The following is an 18,468-nucleotide window of genomic DNA, read 5'->3' on the forward strand; positions in this document are numbered from 1 at the left end:
CAGCTGGGTTGAAAGATGTGTATCAGTCAGAATGGGCTGGATTTTGATGCAGAAACAAATTTCAAGAACCTCAGTGGCTTAAAACAGTGCTTATTTCTAGCTTACACTTCCATATCCGTCACAGATTGGAAAGGATGTTCACTGAGCTATCAGGGACCCAGGCTGATGGAGATGCCATCTCAACATGTGCTTCCACAACCACAAAAGCACAAAAAGGGGCAATGGCAAAACATACACTGACTCTTATAGTTGCCACCCAGAAGTGGTATCTGTGACTTTTCTCTCATATTTCATTGTCTCTGGCAAGTCATATGGCACAGTTAACCTCAAAAGGAGTTGGGAAGGTGCAATCTCATCATGTATGCAGAAAGAGAAGTGGAATGTTTGGGAACAGGCCTGATGAGTACCACTAGGAAACTTGATGCTGTTTTAATAAGGGAGAAACAGCAGGTTGTTCGTCCTTAATTTTTTTGCCTCCAAAGAAGGGCACAGGCTCTGTCTACATGCTGCCATGTTGGATTAGTCTCACCATTCTTTAATGAAGAGGGATCAGAGTTAACATCAGAAACTCTCTGTACTTCTAACCCCATATTAACTAAAACCCATGTATCAACATCAGGTTTAGTAAACTGCCTATCATTCATTCCAAGGGTGGATTTAGTCATTTCCAGGGAATGCTTTTAGTTATCTTTGAATAAAAATCTTGAGTAAAGAGTCATACCAAAAAGTGATAAGAAAGGGATCATCCTATTTAGGTACCTGACAATTGCATTTAAGATCCTTAATACTCACAACCATATACTGCTTGTTAAAATATAATTGACATAATCCTTTTGGAAGGAAATGTGGCAATATGTATCATTCTTTACCTAGCAATTCAACAATTGGGAATCTATCCTAAAGAATCTCACATGTTTAAAACAAAACATTATGTTCACAGATATACTGTATTAATTTAAAATAACCTAAAATGTCCAATAATAGAGAAATGATTTAAGTAAATTATGGTTAATCTACATGAGGTACCCAATAAAAATTATGTTTATGGGAAGGATGATTACATTCTATTAACTAAAAATTAATTATACAAAGTCATTCCAGTAGTGTGATCACAAATATGTTGAATGTACTTATATCATACAATGTATTTTTTTGTATTTATTTTGACATTCACTGTAAACAGACCACTTCATATAATGGTTCTAGAAAGACCATTTGGATATGATTCATGTTATAAATGCACAACTGAAGGACTAGTATTATTTATTAATTAGTGCCCCAAACCATCACCAACTTGCTGACAATGTGAGGGTATATAATAAAATATTAAGCTGATTTTAGAAAGTTGAAAGATAAATGCAAAGTAGGTTTTTACCAAACTTAGTACTCTCTCTGTCTCTCTCTCTCTCTCTCTCTCTATATATATATATATATATATATGCCTACATAATACATATAATAGACAAAAACCTATTTTCAAAGTTATCAGAAGAAATTGAATCAGTATAAAAAGAGCTAGCCAGAAAAAAAAATCTAGTAGATACATTATAAACATTGAGACTGTTTTGGTGCATAATTCTGGGACACATGTATATAATAAAATATCCCTGTAAGAAGGTAATCCTCCTATATATTATGACTTTAATACATTAATGCATATAAGATTTTTATATGTTTTATAATAATCAAAAAGTTTGTAAATGGTTACAATAGAAAAATCTTGAAGGGAATTGAGATTATTTAAGCTGGAAATAGAAACTGAGAAGAAAATCAATAGATATTCCATGAGGTAAAGGTATATTTGTGAAAATGTTAATGAGCGATTCTTTTAAGGTCATTAACAGTTACTCTATCAAATATCTGCTAAAAGCAGACAGATTTAAGAAAAATTAACATTTAAGAAAAATTAAGCATTTCCTAAATAGCAAAGTAACAACGTTCTGGAATATAATGCCAAGGAAATTAGGCAGTGTCCCTCCATAAGGTTTGTTTCATTTGAAGGAAAGGGAAGATGGCCACCTCTCTTTCAGAGTCTGAGGTAATTTCGTTTTGGCTGGGGATAACTAAATGATTTCTCTGTTGTTTTTTCAGTTCGAACCATAGGTCCCCTATTCTCTACATTACCTTTATAACTTTTTTGAAGCAGCATAAAGCCAAGACATTCTTTTCAAATGCCATTAAGTTTATTTTCAGTCGTATTACTTATAATGAACTAATTTCAGATTTAAAAAAAATTTTTTTACAGTACCTTCAAAAATAGCTTTTTATATTCTTATTTTTCTTGCTTACTAAAAAAAAGTTATCACAGTTTCATGATTTGTTTTCTAAAAGCCTTGGAGACAACTGTATTTTAAAATTCAGTATGTTTCTGATTTTGAAACAATAATACGATACAAATAACATATATTATGTAGCACTCCCAGTGAAGTAGAGGTAGTATGCATAATCAAACATATTAATATTTCTGAAGTTATACATGCAAATATTTGAACTAAGTGAGGTAAAGTCTACTATAAGATAACATCCTATCTATCTAGGTTACATTCTCCAATCAAGTAAGTTAAAAAAACTTTGGTTTTTGGAATGCATTAAAAGCTAAGATGGGCTTCCCAGGTGCACTCGTGGTAAAGAACCCACCTGCCAATGCGGGAGACATAAGAGATGTGGATTTGATCCCAGGGTTGGGAAGATCCTGAGGGCATGGCAACCCACTCCAGTATTTTTGCCTGGAGAATCCCACGGACAGAGGAGGCTGGTGGGCTACAGTCCGCAGGGTCGCAAAAGAGTCGGACATAACTGAAGTGACTTAGCCCGCACTCACAAGATAAGATACAGAACGTCTGATTGAACTTGAATTTCAAATAAAAAACAAATATTATAACATTTTAGCATATGTCCCAAATATTGCATGAAACACAGTTAGGCTAGAGAAGTTATTCAGTGTTTATCTAGAATTCAAATTTAACTGAGCTTCCTGGTTTTTTATTTGCAAATTCTGGCTTTTTGGATTTCAGAATTGCAAACAAGTGATTGTGGACCTGTATAGAGAAATATCCTAACTGAAATACTGTTACAGTCACTCTTTCAGGGATAGGGTTTGGTTTGGGCCCTTTTGAAGAAAGTCACAAGAAACAAAGTTGTATTAAATATGCTTTCTATACAGAACACCATTCCATGTTCGATGCATGAGACAAGGGCTCAGGGCCGGGGCAATGGGATGACCCAGAGGGATGGGATGGGGAGGGAGGTGGGTGGGGGGTCCAGGAAGGGGAACACATGTAAACCCATGGCTGATTCATGTCAATGTATGGCAAAAACTATTACAATATTGTAAAGTAATTAGCCCCCAACTAAAATTAAAAAAATATATATGCTTTCTATGAACAAAGTATGTTAAGTGTAAGACCTGTGCAAAGGTACCCATCTTAAAACTCTAGATATTTCAAAAATTATAAATAAAATGATTACTCTAAAAACCATTTTAATTTGCAGTTCTTTTCTGTTCCACATTAAAGTTCATCATCTATCAAGCATTCCTTTTATAAAATTCATAAATTCTCTTGTAACAAAGATATTTCATTCATTCGTGCTCAGTTGAGACCGACTCTTTGTGACCACGTGGACTGTAGCCCTTCAGGCTCCTCTGTCCATGGGATTTTCCAGGCAAGATTGCTGGAGTGGGTTGCCATTTCCTACTCTAGGGGATCTTCCCAACCCAGGGATCAAACCTGCATCTGCTGCATTGGCAGGCAGATCCTTTACCACTGAGCTACCAGCTCCATCTAATGGAGAAAACATCTAATTACAGCCCTTCATAGAGCTAGGAATATTTCTATGAGTGTTGGTAAAACTATAAAGTACGTGTAGGCCGCAAACACACAGACACACCAGACACCATTTTCTCTGCTGCTTTGTTTTTTGAACCAGATAAGACCCAGACCTCCTTAGTCATAGTTCTTGCAGATCCACTCCTTTGCTTAGATTTGAACTAAAAAATGAAATTGGTATCTCTTGGATCACACCCATTCCTTCCTTTCAAACCAAACCCTCAATGCCTCCTGCCCGAGTAACCATTACAGTCTCCTAGCTAATTTTTTTGAGGGGGCTAATTTTCCAGCCTTCATTCTCTCCCAACTAATACATTCTACATGTTATTTTCAGACTAAATTTCCTAAAAATGGCCTTCATCATCTCCTCCCCTTGCCCTAAAACACACATCTTCATTTCATTTTGTTTCTTTCTCTATCCCACCCTGACTATCGGAACTTTTCCCTCCCTGCTCCCCATTCCCATCCATTCATGCTCTGCTGGTAGCTCCATTTCCTTCTGCTCATTCATACTTTAATGCCTGGAAGTCAGTGAAAAAACAAAGGCTGTGGAATCAGAGACTATTCAGCTACTTAATCACTCTGAGCCTCAATTACTTCATCAATAAAAATATAAACAGTATAGCCCTGGACTTATCTTTTTACTTAAGTCAGTTTGGGGGTGGGGTTTTATGTCCTTTGCAATTTCATGAGTCTTACCTCTTGAAAAAAACAAAAGCAGCCAGGAGTTGGCCTGGCCTCACAGGCGGACAAAGGTATTCTGTTAAACGTAAAAAAATTCACAAAACATTAACATTAGACAAAGTCACTCTGTGACCATGAGAGAGCAAGGCAATTTAGTAATCACGTCTGAGAAAAGACAAAACAACACTCTTAAACCAACGAAAAGGATCAAATATTTCCATTTTCTGGCTAACATAAGGAACTGCTGTTGCTTTATTGTTACAATTTTAGCCCCAATGAACTTTTTCTACCTCCTAGGTAAGATTCATATAGAAACTTAATCATATAATTACTCCTGCTTCCTAACAACATCCAAACTTGAGGAAACTGCTTTAAATTCTCCCCAAATTTCCTAACACGAACTGCAATCCTATAACTAGGGCTTATATGGATAAGGTTTATATGCATTTGTCTTGAACCAAACAACAGCAAGGGTAAGGTCAGAGAGAAAAGACATCAAAATCCATTCCTTCAAAATTTTGAGTTTATCTCATTAGTCTTCTTGTTAAATAAGAATAAATCAAAGTTTTCTTGCTGATTTTATTTTCCCAAAATTTATATTTAACATCACACCATTTAGAAGGGAAAACCTTTCGCTCTGGAAGTACTCCAGTAGACATTTCTCAGTACTAATTTTATAAACAAACAAGCCATGTCCTCCTTGTTTAAGGTACTTGAATAAGAACTGTTACAATCAAAGATTCATTTATTTTGAAATATCTCCCTCTTGAGGGCATTACTACTTATGCATCAGTATACTGTTAAACTCCAGCCCTCTGATACACACCGGTGGGTAGAAACAGAAATAAATTAATATAAATATCTTGGATGACAATTTGGCAACATCTATTAACATTTCAAAACCCATGAGTACTAAGACCTATAGGTATGGACGGTCACCAAAACTGTAAGCCACTTAAATGTCCAGCACTAGGTGTCTAGTGTAATGCATAGTGAAATCCATGTAACCATTAAAGTTAGAAAACCTATATACACTGACATGGAATTACCTCAAAGACATGCTTGTACACACATACTTGTACACACATAAAAATACCTCCAGATGAAAGCTGGTAATAGTTGTTGCCTCTGAGAGAAGAAATGGGTCAGGGGGAGGAAGACATACTTTTTCATGTATACCCTTTCTGTATAAACTGATTTTTAAAACCATCTTTGTGTATTTTCTGTAAATCAAAAATCCAATAAATTAAATGTTTTGTAAAATTTTGTAAAAAGAACTTACATGCAAAAAGTGTACAAATTTTAAGTGTGAAAGACAGCAAATGTTTATAATGTCAACATAACCAAGTAACAAAAATTCATGTCAAGTAAAAGAGCACTACTAGTGTGTATTTAAAAGAAAATACCAGTCATTTAAAAATTGTGCCTGTAAATATTTCAGTATGTATCTCTTGATAAAAGATTTCAGCCTAGACCAGAATGAGAGGATATGAAATGGAGAATCTCAGGCATGCCCCCTCAGAAAAATAAAACTTAAGAAGAATGGAAGGACTAATTTCCCCAAACCTGTCTCCTGACCAATGAACATCCACAACAAATACCATTTTCAATGAACTTGCTGCCTAGACTCTGGCTGAACCCCCTTTCTTTGCACTTTTTGCTCAAGAATACCACCTGCCTCAAACCCTCAATGGATTCACATGTAGCCTGGTGTGTCCTAGGCTGCAATTCCCCTGCTATTTCCAAATAAACTCAGTATCTAATCATTTGAGCCTGCTTCAGCTTACCTCTTCATTTAGATTGTCTCTCTCAACACATATCATAATACCATTGATAAAATAATAAGAAACGTAAAAATGTAACAATTATCACACCCAGTAAAATTAACAATAATTAGAATTAGAAATGTTTAATGCTTAAAAATTTTAATACTCAATTCATGTTCAATTTTTTTTTTTGCTTATCTCAAAAATGTCTGTTTACATTTGATTTGTTTGAATCATGATCCAAAAAGGTCCATATATATTTGGTTAATTTTTCTCTTAAATCTTTTTATTCTGTAAAAGTCCCATCCCCTTTGGTTAATGCTACTTCTTTGTTGTTGAAGAAACAGGTCATTTATCTTGTAGAATTTCTCACATTCTGCGTATAGCTAGTTAAATCCTCCTGGTGTTTTACACGTCTTTATTCACTGAATTTTTTGTAAGCCAGTAGATAGACCTAGGAATCAATGTGTTTCTTGAGTGGGTAAATAAAAGGGCTCTATGACGCAGTATGTTTGGGAAATGCTGTATACTTTGTAAATCAACATAGGGAGATTTACAGATAAAGACCTGAAAAATCCTAAAGTGAGAAGATGTTCGATTTTGCTTAACTGTGCATTTCCTATGGGTTTTGTTGTTGTTATTGTTGTCGTAGTACCTGTTATATTCACATGGAACTACAGTCCTGTTGTACACGTTCTGATAAACACCGGAAGCAAAGATTTAAATGGTCTTCTCAGAATTCCATGATTTTGTATGGAGCAAGACCTACTGCAGATCTTTATACAAGTTTGCTGATAGGTGGACCCTGCAGACATTTATTTTGTTTTCTATTTATAGAGTATTACACTTGAAAATGCTTCCCTGGTGGCTCAGTGGTAAAGAATCTGCCTGCAGTTCAGGAGACCACCTGCAATGCAGGAGATGCCAGTTCGCTCCTTGGGTCAGGAAGATCCCCTGGAGAAGGGAATGGCAACCCACTCCAATATTCTTGCCTGGGAAATCCCAAGAATGGAGGAGTCTGTAGGGTTACAGTAGACTTAGCGACTAAGCCACCACCAAATAGTTGAAAACACTATTCCTGTTCTCAGAAGTTAAGGCTGAGCTGATGAATCAGCAGGTGTCCAGAAAGCAAATGTGCATGGCCATCTAAAGGAAAGGCAGCAAAAAAGAAAGAAAGAAAGAAAAATCAGCTGTGTAGACTGCAGTTACTGAGCAGAATGGCCTGATGTGGTTCACTGGGAGGAAGCTCCAGTAGTGGGGTTGGCTTTGCAGCTCAGCAACGAGAATTGGCAGAAAGTCAGAGCTGAAAAATATCCCAGAAGTCATCTGGTATCGTCTTTTCATTCACAGAGGACAGAAAGTCCAAATAGGAAAGGATTCTCACAGCCGATGAGAGACACAGCTTAGGACTAAAACCCAGATGTTGTTGCTGCTCCTTAATCTAATAATACACTGAAAAAGTCCCTTTCAAAATTATTTTTGTTGTAGGTAAACTGTTTTGTATTCCCTGTGAAAGCTTTTAGGATTTTCTCTTTAACTTCAGAGTTCTGAAGTTTCTTCAGGATGTGTCTCAGTATGAGTTTTTCCTTTCATTCTGCCTGACTTTCAGTCAGCCTTTTTATTATGAAGATCCAAGCTTCCTTAGGATGAGGGAAATCATCGTCGGTTCCTTGCATGTCTATATCTGGGCCAGTTGTTTCGATTTGTTCAAACCAGTTGCTTTTTCTTTGATGTTTTATTCATTTTGAGTCATCCTTGGTTGATCCTTCCATATTTATGAATGAAAGATCCTGTTAATGATCTGGCTTGGAATTCATTTGAAATTATATGGATTGGTTTATATAGAAAGGCACGCAGAGGTAAATTTGACCTTGAAGTCTAGTGAGGGAGGAAAGTGAGCAAATTAAAAATTCTGTCAGTGTCAGAATACCTATAGTGTAACTTAAGCAAAAAGAAAAGGTGGTGGTATTAGTTTGTGTGCCAGGAAATTTCAAGTGTGCCCCTCCTCCAACCTCGTAGTTGCCTCTGCTCTTCCTGGGTTGGGCTGGAAATGGAGGGGTTGGCAGAGAAACAGACTGAAAAGTCTGACATAAGAGCGATGGTTTGGTGGCATGGCTCTCTGGACAAGAAGAAAATTTGACCCTTATTCTTCATCTCAAAGGATACTCTAAGCAAAGAATGATCCACCATTCATTCCAGTTCTACAATGGGCAAGCCGTTAGCCTCTGCAGTCACTCTTAGGGGAGTTCAGGATAGAGAAAAACAGGAAATATTCTGTGCTTTTTTTATACTGAAACTAGATAGTGACGATTCATATCTAAGGAATAATTTCAGTAAGCCCAGATTCTTGCATCTTCCCATACACAGAAAAGCACTAAAATCATTAACTAGAGATGTCTGTTCTTTTTGAATAGCAGTTAAGTAATCTTCTGACATTGGACTACACTTTTTTTTCCAACAAAACCCCTCATAGATTTCATGGTTCCTCCCTTACCTCTTCAGAGCAATTCCTCAAAGCTATCTAAGAGGCTGTCTCCTGGATTAGAGCCCTCAGTAAGATCCATGAATGAAACTAAATTCACAACTTTTATCTTGTATGTTTCTATTTCAGTAGACAACACATATCTGCATTTCTCAAAGATTTATCACTGAGAATCTTTATTTATAATATTTATGACATGGGCAGTCCCTCTTCTTAGAACTTTCACTTCCCTCTTGTAGCCTCTGAGTACTTGGTAGTTCATTCTACACAATTTCTTTTTGTTTGGGGTCCTATCTGTCTCCCAGGAAATCTTCTTAAGTGGACAAATATTTAACCCCGGCCTGGCCCTTCTTCATGGATCACATTTGGTCCAGAGAAACATTTGCTCATCCTTGCATCTGTGGACATGCATCTCTCATTGCTCCGCTGCTGGCAAATTGCTCTGGCCACCGCTGTGGGCCTTTGCTTCTCAAGGTTGAGTCAAACACTCAGGAGTTTTGGTGTGTTTATAGTCCTGGTGTGTAGATAGTGAACTAAGGTTACAAAACTGGAACCTGAGCACCTCTTTGCAAGGTCTACAGAGACTATAAACACCTCTCTTTGGAAGTGGGAAAATTTGCCACCTTCAATTTTGTTCTCAATTTTGTGGATCTCAGCTGAAAAGCAAGAGAAAAGGTCTCATTGTAAAAATTTATTTCATGCCTATATGAAAAGTATAGGAGTGATGAAATACGGAATCTTCCAAGCTGTTTCTAGAAAGCAGTGGGCCAGCTCCCATGATTGACTTTATTACAACAGAGATAGGTGCCAGACAACTGCTTTAAGCCAGTTTGTGGGTCTCAAGCAGTAAACAAAACAAAATATTGGTTCTCCTAAGAAGCTGAATGGAGCCAGTTGAATGAAAATCACTGTGAGAAAGAACTGCCTGTCAGAGAGAGAGAAGTTTAGAAACATTTTTACACTCAGGCCTTTACAGGGAATGACCACTGAAGTCAGATAGACCTGGAGTTTATTAGCTGTGTAACCACAGGTAGACAGTTCAGCACTCTAAGCCCTTGGTTTTCTGACTTGTAAAAGGGAAATAATAGCTAACGTGAAGGATGGCTGTGGAGATGAAATGTTGGGTGTGAAAAAGACTAAAAGGAAGGCCCTCCATGAGTGGTAACCATCATCACCATTCTTCCTCTGCCTACAATCCCTTCTTCTTTCTTCCTTGCCCCACTAATTTCCACTCTCCCTTAAAGATAGCTCAGAGTCACCCATCTTTTCCAGCAGCTTTCCTGGACTCCTTTCCCCCTTCATTATGGTATAGATGCTTCCAAAGCATCTTGTGATATCTCTACTGTGGCACTAACCACACTTACCTGAAATTGTAAAGTCACTTCCCCCAACGGGAACTGTGGGCTCCTTGAGTATAGAGAACACTGTACTCCTGAGAGTAGTGTTATTAGTATTTCCCACATTAGTAGTGTTATTAGTATTGTTAGTATTTCCCACATGGGAAAAAGAAAGGTAAAATTGTGTTTACTTCTCAAATTGTATAGTATAGCTCTCAAGATAGGACCTGGAAGAATAGAAATCAATGGCCTGGCATTTGTGACATATGTGGGATCTGTGTAATTCACACCATCCCACCTCAGAGATAGGGAAAGAGCAGACTACATCACTTCTTCCCTCCCTTGGGAGAAAAACATGTCCAATTGGTCAAAACTGAGATGGTAGATCCTTGATTCCTAGTCTGGGTCTTTGGATCATAGAACTCTAAGGCAGGAAAAAGCTTTAGAGAGTGCTTCATCATGGCAGGAGAGGGGACTATTTCAAGGAGCTTGTGTGTCATAAAAACTGTACTCAACATTGTAAGTTTATATTTGGAAAAGTTAAAGAAGGACCTTATTTGTTGAGTTTTGGAATGGAAAGCACCCAAAAACATCAGTTGATGGGGATAGGTGTGGGTCAGCCATAGCATGGGGAGGGCAACCAGAACCAGGGCAGGGAAACATGATGTATCTGTATTTGGCAAAAGGAGGTAGGCATTCCTGAAGTCTGACAAACACCAACCTATTTCCAACCACTTATTTGCATACATATGAGGAAACAGAGGTGTGTCCAAGGAGACACACTGTGTATGCAAGCAGAGGCAGGATTTGTGTTTCTCCACCACATCTCAGCCTGACCATGGCTTTGTGTGGTGAAGAAGTGGCACAGCCCGAGAGCAGGAGGGACACTGAGTGAGGACAGAGAGGCAGAAGCATGGTGTGATCCTGAGAAAGCCAGTGGTCTAAGACCCAATTTGTTCATATGCCAAATAGGGAAGATAACATTCTATCACACGGGGCTGCTTAAGGACCAAAAGAGAAGACAAATTCCTTTATGAAATGCAGCATGTTGTTTAAAGGTGACCTTTCTAGCATTTGTAGGAGAAAATGTGGGAGACCTGGGTTTGATCCCTGGGTCAGGAAGATCCCCTGGAGAAGAAAATGGCAACCCACTCCAGTATTCTTGCCTGGAGAATCCCATGAACAAAGCAGCCTGCTAGGCTACAGTCCATGGGGTTGCAGAGTTGGACATGACTGGGCGACTTAACTTTGACTTTTTCTAGCATTTAAATCATCCAACTTGTAAAAGAGACACACACTTAAGCTATACCTGTAGACTCTCCAATCACTTCAGCATAGCCACAAAGGATTTCCAGAAAAGCAGAAAAATTAATGCTAATCAAAACTCTTTTTTTTTTTTAGCACTTTTTAATCAGGGGAAATTGTATAAGTGGATAACCACATGGGAAAAAGAAAGGTAAAATTATATCTACTTCTCAAATTTGCAAACCAGGATAAATTCTAAATAGAATAGAGACCTAAATTTTAAAAATGAAACCATACAAGCATCAGTGAATTCTCCTATAACCTAGAAATAGGAAAAACATTTTTAACCCTGACTCAAAAATTCTGAAACAATGAGGAAAAGATTAAGATTTAATTGCATCAAAATAATACTTCAACAAGACAAACAAAAAACACCATAAAGACATATTCAAATGAAAAAGAAAAATTACAACTTATATCGCAGACAAGAGCTTAATAGTCTTCATTTAGAGGGAGCTTCTAAAAATAAAGAATAAAAAGACCAAGAATCCCTTATACATCTTAGAGATATAAACAAGTGGCCCACAGAAAAAGAAACGTAAATAGTCCTTAACTTATTAAGTGACACTCAGTCTCACTCATGGGAGAAATACAAATTAACGATCCTGAAAACAATGTCTCACCTGTCAGACAAAAATACCCAAGTGGGACAATAAAAGCTGTTGGCGATACTGTGGGCAAATGGACATTTTCATACATCGCTGGTGGTGAAGGAGGAAACAGAACAGGCTCTACTTGAAAGCAGGACTCCATCTTGGGCCAGACTGTGGACTTTGAGCTATACGCCCAGTATCTATGGAAACGTGATACCAACTGGAAAACTAGGCCTCCGGAAGGAAGAGCCCCAGGATCGTACCTAGACTCTCCATCACCTAAAAGAATACCCTAATTATCTGTGTAACCCAATAGAATCATACATTCTATTATGCTTACTGGGGTATGACCACAGGCCTATTAATAATTGTCCACTGTTAACTTCCTAGGCTTAAGGCATATGAATCACAGGTTAACTTTGATTGTATCTTTCTTTTTCCTTTGTTCAGACTAGTTTCAGGGAATTTGGGGAGGTGGGTTTGTGCACGTACACTTAGGGTATATAAGGTTTTCACAAAAAATAGTCAGGGTTCTTGGCTAAGAGGAGACTCTGCCTTGGGCCTGCCGGTTTGATAAACTGCACTCCACTGTCTGCATTGTCCTTCTGAGTGAGTTTGTTTCCCGAAATGTGTGGCTACAACAGTGGGAAGGCTACTAGGAAGGTAAAAAAGTAGAACCCTCATGGAGGAAAATCTGGCAATATATAGTGAAATTATACATTCATTTATCTTTTGACCTAGGAGTCTTACTTCTGGGAATACAGTCCAAAGATTTAATGGCAAAAATAAGAAAAGGCACGTGTATGAGGCTTTTAATCACAGTGCTATTTATAGTAGTAAAGGCTTGGAATCAACTCCAATGTCCATCAGTAGGAACTGGTTGACTAAAGTATGGACACACATGGGAATGATGACTCCATGATACTAATTAAGGAAAAATAAGTAACATGGAGAAAAGTGAGTACATTAAGCTATCATTTAACAAATGGTTCATATCTCTTTTAAAATGGATGGATAAACCATAATGGGCTTCCCTGATGGCACAGCAGTAAAGAATCTACCAGCAATGTAGGAGATGGAGGTTCAATCCTGGGTTGGGAAGATCCCCTGGAGAAGGAAATGGCAACCCACCCCAGTATTCTTGCCTAGGAAATCCCATGGACAGGGGAGCCTGGCGGGTCACAGTCCATGGAGTCACAGTAGAGTTGAACATGTGTATCTTACTCAATGAAACTAAGGCATGCCGTATGGGGCAACCCAAGATGGACAGGTCATGGTGGAGAGGTCTGACAGAACATGGTCCACTGGAGAAGGGAATGGCAAACCACTTCAGTATTCTTGCCTTGAGAACCTCATGAACAGTACAAAAAGGCAAAAAGATAGGACACTGAAAGATGAACTCCCTATTGGTCAGTAGGTGCCCAATATGCTACTGGAGATCAGTGGAGAAATAACTACAGAAAGAATGATGGGATGAAGCCAAAGCAAAAACAACATCCAGTTGTGGATGTTACTGGTGATAGAAGCAAAGTCCAATGCTGTAAAGAGCAATATTGCATAGGAACCTGGAATGTTAGGTCCATGAATCAGGGCAAATTGGAAGTGGTCAAACAGGAGATGACAAGAGTGAACATCAACATTCTGGGAATGAGTGAACTAAGATGGACTGGAATGGGTGAATTTAACTCAGATGACCATTATATCTACTACTGTGGGCAGGAATCCCTTAGAAGAAATGGAGTAGCCATCATAGTCAACAAAAGAGTCCGAAATGCAGTACTTGGATGCAATCTCAAAAACGACAGAATGATCTCTGTTCGTTTCCAAGGCAAACCATTCAATATCACGGTAATTCAAGTCTATGCCCCGACTAGTAACGCTGAAGAAGCTGAAGTTGAACAGTTCTGTGAAGACCTACAAGATCTTCTAGAACTAACACCCAAAAAAGATGTCCTTTTCATTATAGGGGACTGGAATGCAAAAGTAGGAAGTCAAGAAACACCTGGAGTAACAGGCAAATTTGGCCTTGGAGTACAGAATGAAGCAGGGCAAAGGCTAATAGAGTTCTGCCAAGAGAACACACTGGTCATAGCAAACACCCTCTTGCAACAACACAAGAGAAGACTCCACACATGGACATCACCAGATGGTTGACACCGACATCAGATTGATTATATTCTTTGCAGCCAAAGATGGAGAAGCTCTATACAGTCAGCAAAAACAAGACTGGGAGCTGACTGTGGATCAGATCATGAACTCCTTATTGCTAAATTCAGACTGAAATTGAAGAAAGTGGAGAAAACCACTAGACCATTCAGGTATGACCTAAATCAAATAAATCCCTTATGACTATACAGTAGAAGTGAGAAATAGATTTAAAGGACTAGATCTGATAGACAGAATGCCTGATGAACTATGGATGGAGGTTTGTGACATTGTACAGGAGACAGGAATCAAGACCATCTCCAAGAAAAAGAAAGGCAAAAAAGCAAAGTGGCTGTCTGAGGAGGCCTTACAAATAGCTGTGAAAAGATGGGAAGCGAAAAGCAAAGGATAAAAGGAAAGATATACCCATTTGAATGCAGAGTTCCAAAGAACAGCAAGGAGAGATAAGAAAGCCTTCCTCAGCGATCAATGCAAAGAAATAGAGGAAAACAATAGAATGGGAAAGACTAGAGATCTTTTCAAGAAAATTAGAGATACCAAGGGAACATTTCATGCAAAGATGGGCTCAATAAAGGACAGAAATGGTAGAGACCTAACAGAAGCAGACGATATTAAGAAGAGGTGGCAAGAATACACAGAAGAACTGTACAAAAAAGTTCTTCACGACCCAGACAATCATGATGGTGTGATCACTCACCTAGTGCCAGACATCCTGGAATGTGCAGTCAAGTGGGTCTTAGAAAGCATCACTATCAACAAAGCTAGTGGAGGTGATGGAATTCCATTTGAGCTATTTCAAATCCTGAAAGATGACGCTGTGAAAGTGCTGCACTCAATATGCCAGCAAATCTGGAAAACTCAGCAGTGGCCACAGGACTGGAAAAGGTCAGTTTTCATTCCAATCTCAAAGAAAGGAAATGCTAAAGAATGTTCAAACTACCGCACAATTGCGCTCATTTCACACGCTAATAAATTAATGCTTAAAATTCTCCAAGCCAGGCTTCAGCAATACGTGAACTGTGAACTTCCAGATGTTCAAGCTGGTTTTAGAAAAGGCAGAGGAACCAGAGATCAAATTGCCAACATCCAATGGATCATCGAAAAAGCAAGAGAGTTCCAGAAAAACATCTATTTCTGCTTTATTGACTATGCCAAAGCCTTTGATTGTGTGGATCACAATAAACTGTGGAAAATTCTGAGAGTTGGGAATACCAGACCATCTGACCTGCCTCTTGAGAAACCTGTATGCAGGTCAGGAAGCAACAGTTAGAACTGGACATAGAACAACAGACTGGTTCCAAATAGGAAAAGGAGTACGTCAAGGCTGTATATTGTCACTCTGCTTATTTAACTTATATGCAGAGTACATCATGAGAAATGCTGGGCTGGAGGAAGCACAAGCTGGAATCAAGATTGCTGGGAGAAATATCAATAACCTCAGATATGCGGATGACACCATTCTTATGGCAGAAAGTGAAGAAGAACTAAAGAGCCTCTTGATGAAAGTGAAAGAGGAGAGTGAAAAAGTTGGCTTAAAGCTCAACATTCAGAAAACTAAAATCATGGCATCTGGTCCCATCACTTTATGGCAGATGGGGAAACAATGGAAACAGTGGCTGACTTTATTTTTTGGGGCTTCAAAATCACTGCAGATGATGATTGCAGCCATGAAATTAAAAGGCGCTTACTCCTTGGAAGGAAAGTTATGACCAACCTAGACAGCATATTAAAAAGCAGAGACATTACTTTGCCAACAAAGGTCCATCTTGTCAAGGCTATCGTTTTTCCAATGGTCATGTATGGATATGAGAGTTGGACTATAAAGAAAGCTGAGCACTGAAGAATTGATGCTTTTGAACTGGGGTGTTGGAGAAGACTCTTGAGAGTCCCTTGGACTGCAAGGAGATCCAACCAGTCCATCCTAAAGGAGATCAGTCCTGGGTGTTCATTGGAAAGACTGATGTTGAAGCTGAAACTCCAATACTTTGGCCACCTGATGCGAAGAGCTGACTCATTGGAAAAGACCCTAATGCTGGGAAGGATTGGGGGCAGGAGGAGAAGGGGACGACGGAGGATGAGATGGCTTGGATGGCATCACCGACTCGATGGACATGGGTTTGGGTGGACTCAGGGAGTTGGTGATGGACAGGGAGGCCTGGCGTGCTGCGATTCACGGGGTCGCAAAGAGTCTGACACGACTGAGCGACTGAATGGATACTGATACTGATCTTACTTGGCAAAATGTATCCAAGCTCCAGCACACAGGATCAAAGGTTAAAATGTTTCTGAAAGATTAGGAGAGGAATAAGGAGGCAGTTGGTGTTTGCAATACTTTATCCTCACTCTGCACTCTCCATAGGCAATTTCATCCATGTCCACTGTTTTTTTTTTTACTACTCATGAGGTTATCTTCACTTAGATCCTTCCTCTGAGCTCGAAACCTATACTATATTCAAGTTCATACTTGACACTTTCTGGACCTCAAATTCAGCATGGTCTAAACCTACTTCTTCCACTGTAACCCAACTCAGCAAACGCCACCATCTAAGCCCACTGTATGTCAGCCTTGACATTTCTCCCATTCCACCAATATCACCAAACCCCCAAAATTTTATCCTCTGAAAAATCCCTAAATTATCTACTTGCCCATCTCCAACACCTCACTATTCTCTACCATCATGGATCTAGCCATAAGCCTCCTGTATCCTTGCATCCAGTATGTGCTTAGTTGCTCAGTCGTACCCGACTCTGCGACCCCATGGACTGTAATGTAAGCCCACCAGGCTCCTCTGTTCCTGGGGATTCTCCAGGCAAGAATACTGGAGTGGGTTGCCATGCCCTCCTCCAGAGGATCTTCCCAACCCAGAGATCGAACCCAGGTCTCCAGCACTGCAGGTGGATTTTTTACTGTCTGGGCCACCAGGGAAGCCCAAGAATACTGGAGTGGGTAGCCTCTCCCTTCTGAACCAGGGGATCTTCCCGACCCAGGAATCCAACTGGGGTCTACTGCATTGCAGGTGGATTCTTTTACCAGCTGAGCTACCAGGGAAGCATCCAATATGACTTCCACTGAAAACCATTCTTCATAAAGCAGCCACTGATCTTTTTCAAATTGCTTACTTCATTGGATTCTCATTACCCTCTACTTAAAATTCAGCAATGTATGGCAAAAACTATTACAATATTGTAAAGTAATTAGCCCCCAACTAAAATAAATAAATTTATTAAAAAAAAAAAATTCAGCAATTTCCCACAGCTCTCAATTAAAAGCAAGTATCAACTTCTGTCCTACATGGGCTGGCTTCTACTTAACTTTCCAGATTCTTCTCATGACCAATCATTCTATTCCAGATGCATGGTATGCCAACCAGACCCCCAATGTCCTGAGAATTTTACCTATGCTGTTCCCTCTGCCTGGAACACCGTTTTCTCTTTATCCAGAGATGACTTTGCCTGTTCTAGGTCAGCTCAAACACTTCCTTCCCTTGACCACATCAAACTCTTTTAAAACCCTTGTTATACTTTAATGCAATTTTCCTCACCATGTGGTCAGTTTACCTCACCATACCAGAAAGCAGGCTGTTTTTACTTCAATGCATCTACCACGCCCAACAAAGCAAGCACACAGTAGGATGTTGGTAGAAAACATGAGCAATTCAAAGAATGGGGCACAGTTAAGGGAGGAGTACCTGTGTTAACTTTGGGGAGTACTTACAGCTCTTAATATAGTGAAAACATTTAACACTCCCCAATAGTCAAAATCTGGCAACACTATTCTACTGGCATTAGGATTCATGGCCCATCTAAGTACCTAAGGTACTACCGCCACCCTGGGACCAGTCAAGACTTGGCTCTAGTACCTCCCTTCCATTAATTCTCATCTACAATTTAGAGATTGTTAATCATTCTGCTTAAAGGGCTCTCAAGGGTAGCTTTATTTGGGAGAAAGGGTCTGTCCAGAGTTTCAAGCAACAGAAGACCAACATTTTCTGAATTAGTAGGGAGGTTAAAATTCCAACTAGTTGAGTGAATTCTAATTATTCAAAGAACATAGAAGCAGATTTAGTAGATAACAGTTGATTCAAATCCTTCAAAGATTTTGTTTCTAGAGCCCACAAGCCACCTAGATCATGATCAACAGGCAAATTGGTTTATAGTACCACACTCAACTCGGACCCTTTATGCTAATTAGGGAAGTGCTCCCCTGAAGCAAAGGGCAGGAGTGATTGAATACTGAGCACTTATGTTTAAGAAGTGTTGTAGGTAATCAGGATTTCATGTACACATTTTACAAAGATAGACTGTTGA

Source organism: Giraffa tippelskirchi, chromosome 2, assembly GCF_054371585.1.
Source record: "Giraffa tippelskirchi isolate mGirTip1 chromosome 2, T2T-mGirTip1v1.2.pri, whole genome shotgun sequence".
Classification (NCBI taxonomy): Eukaryota; Metazoa; Chordata; class Mammalia; order Artiodactyla; family Giraffidae; genus Giraffa; species Giraffa tippelskirchi.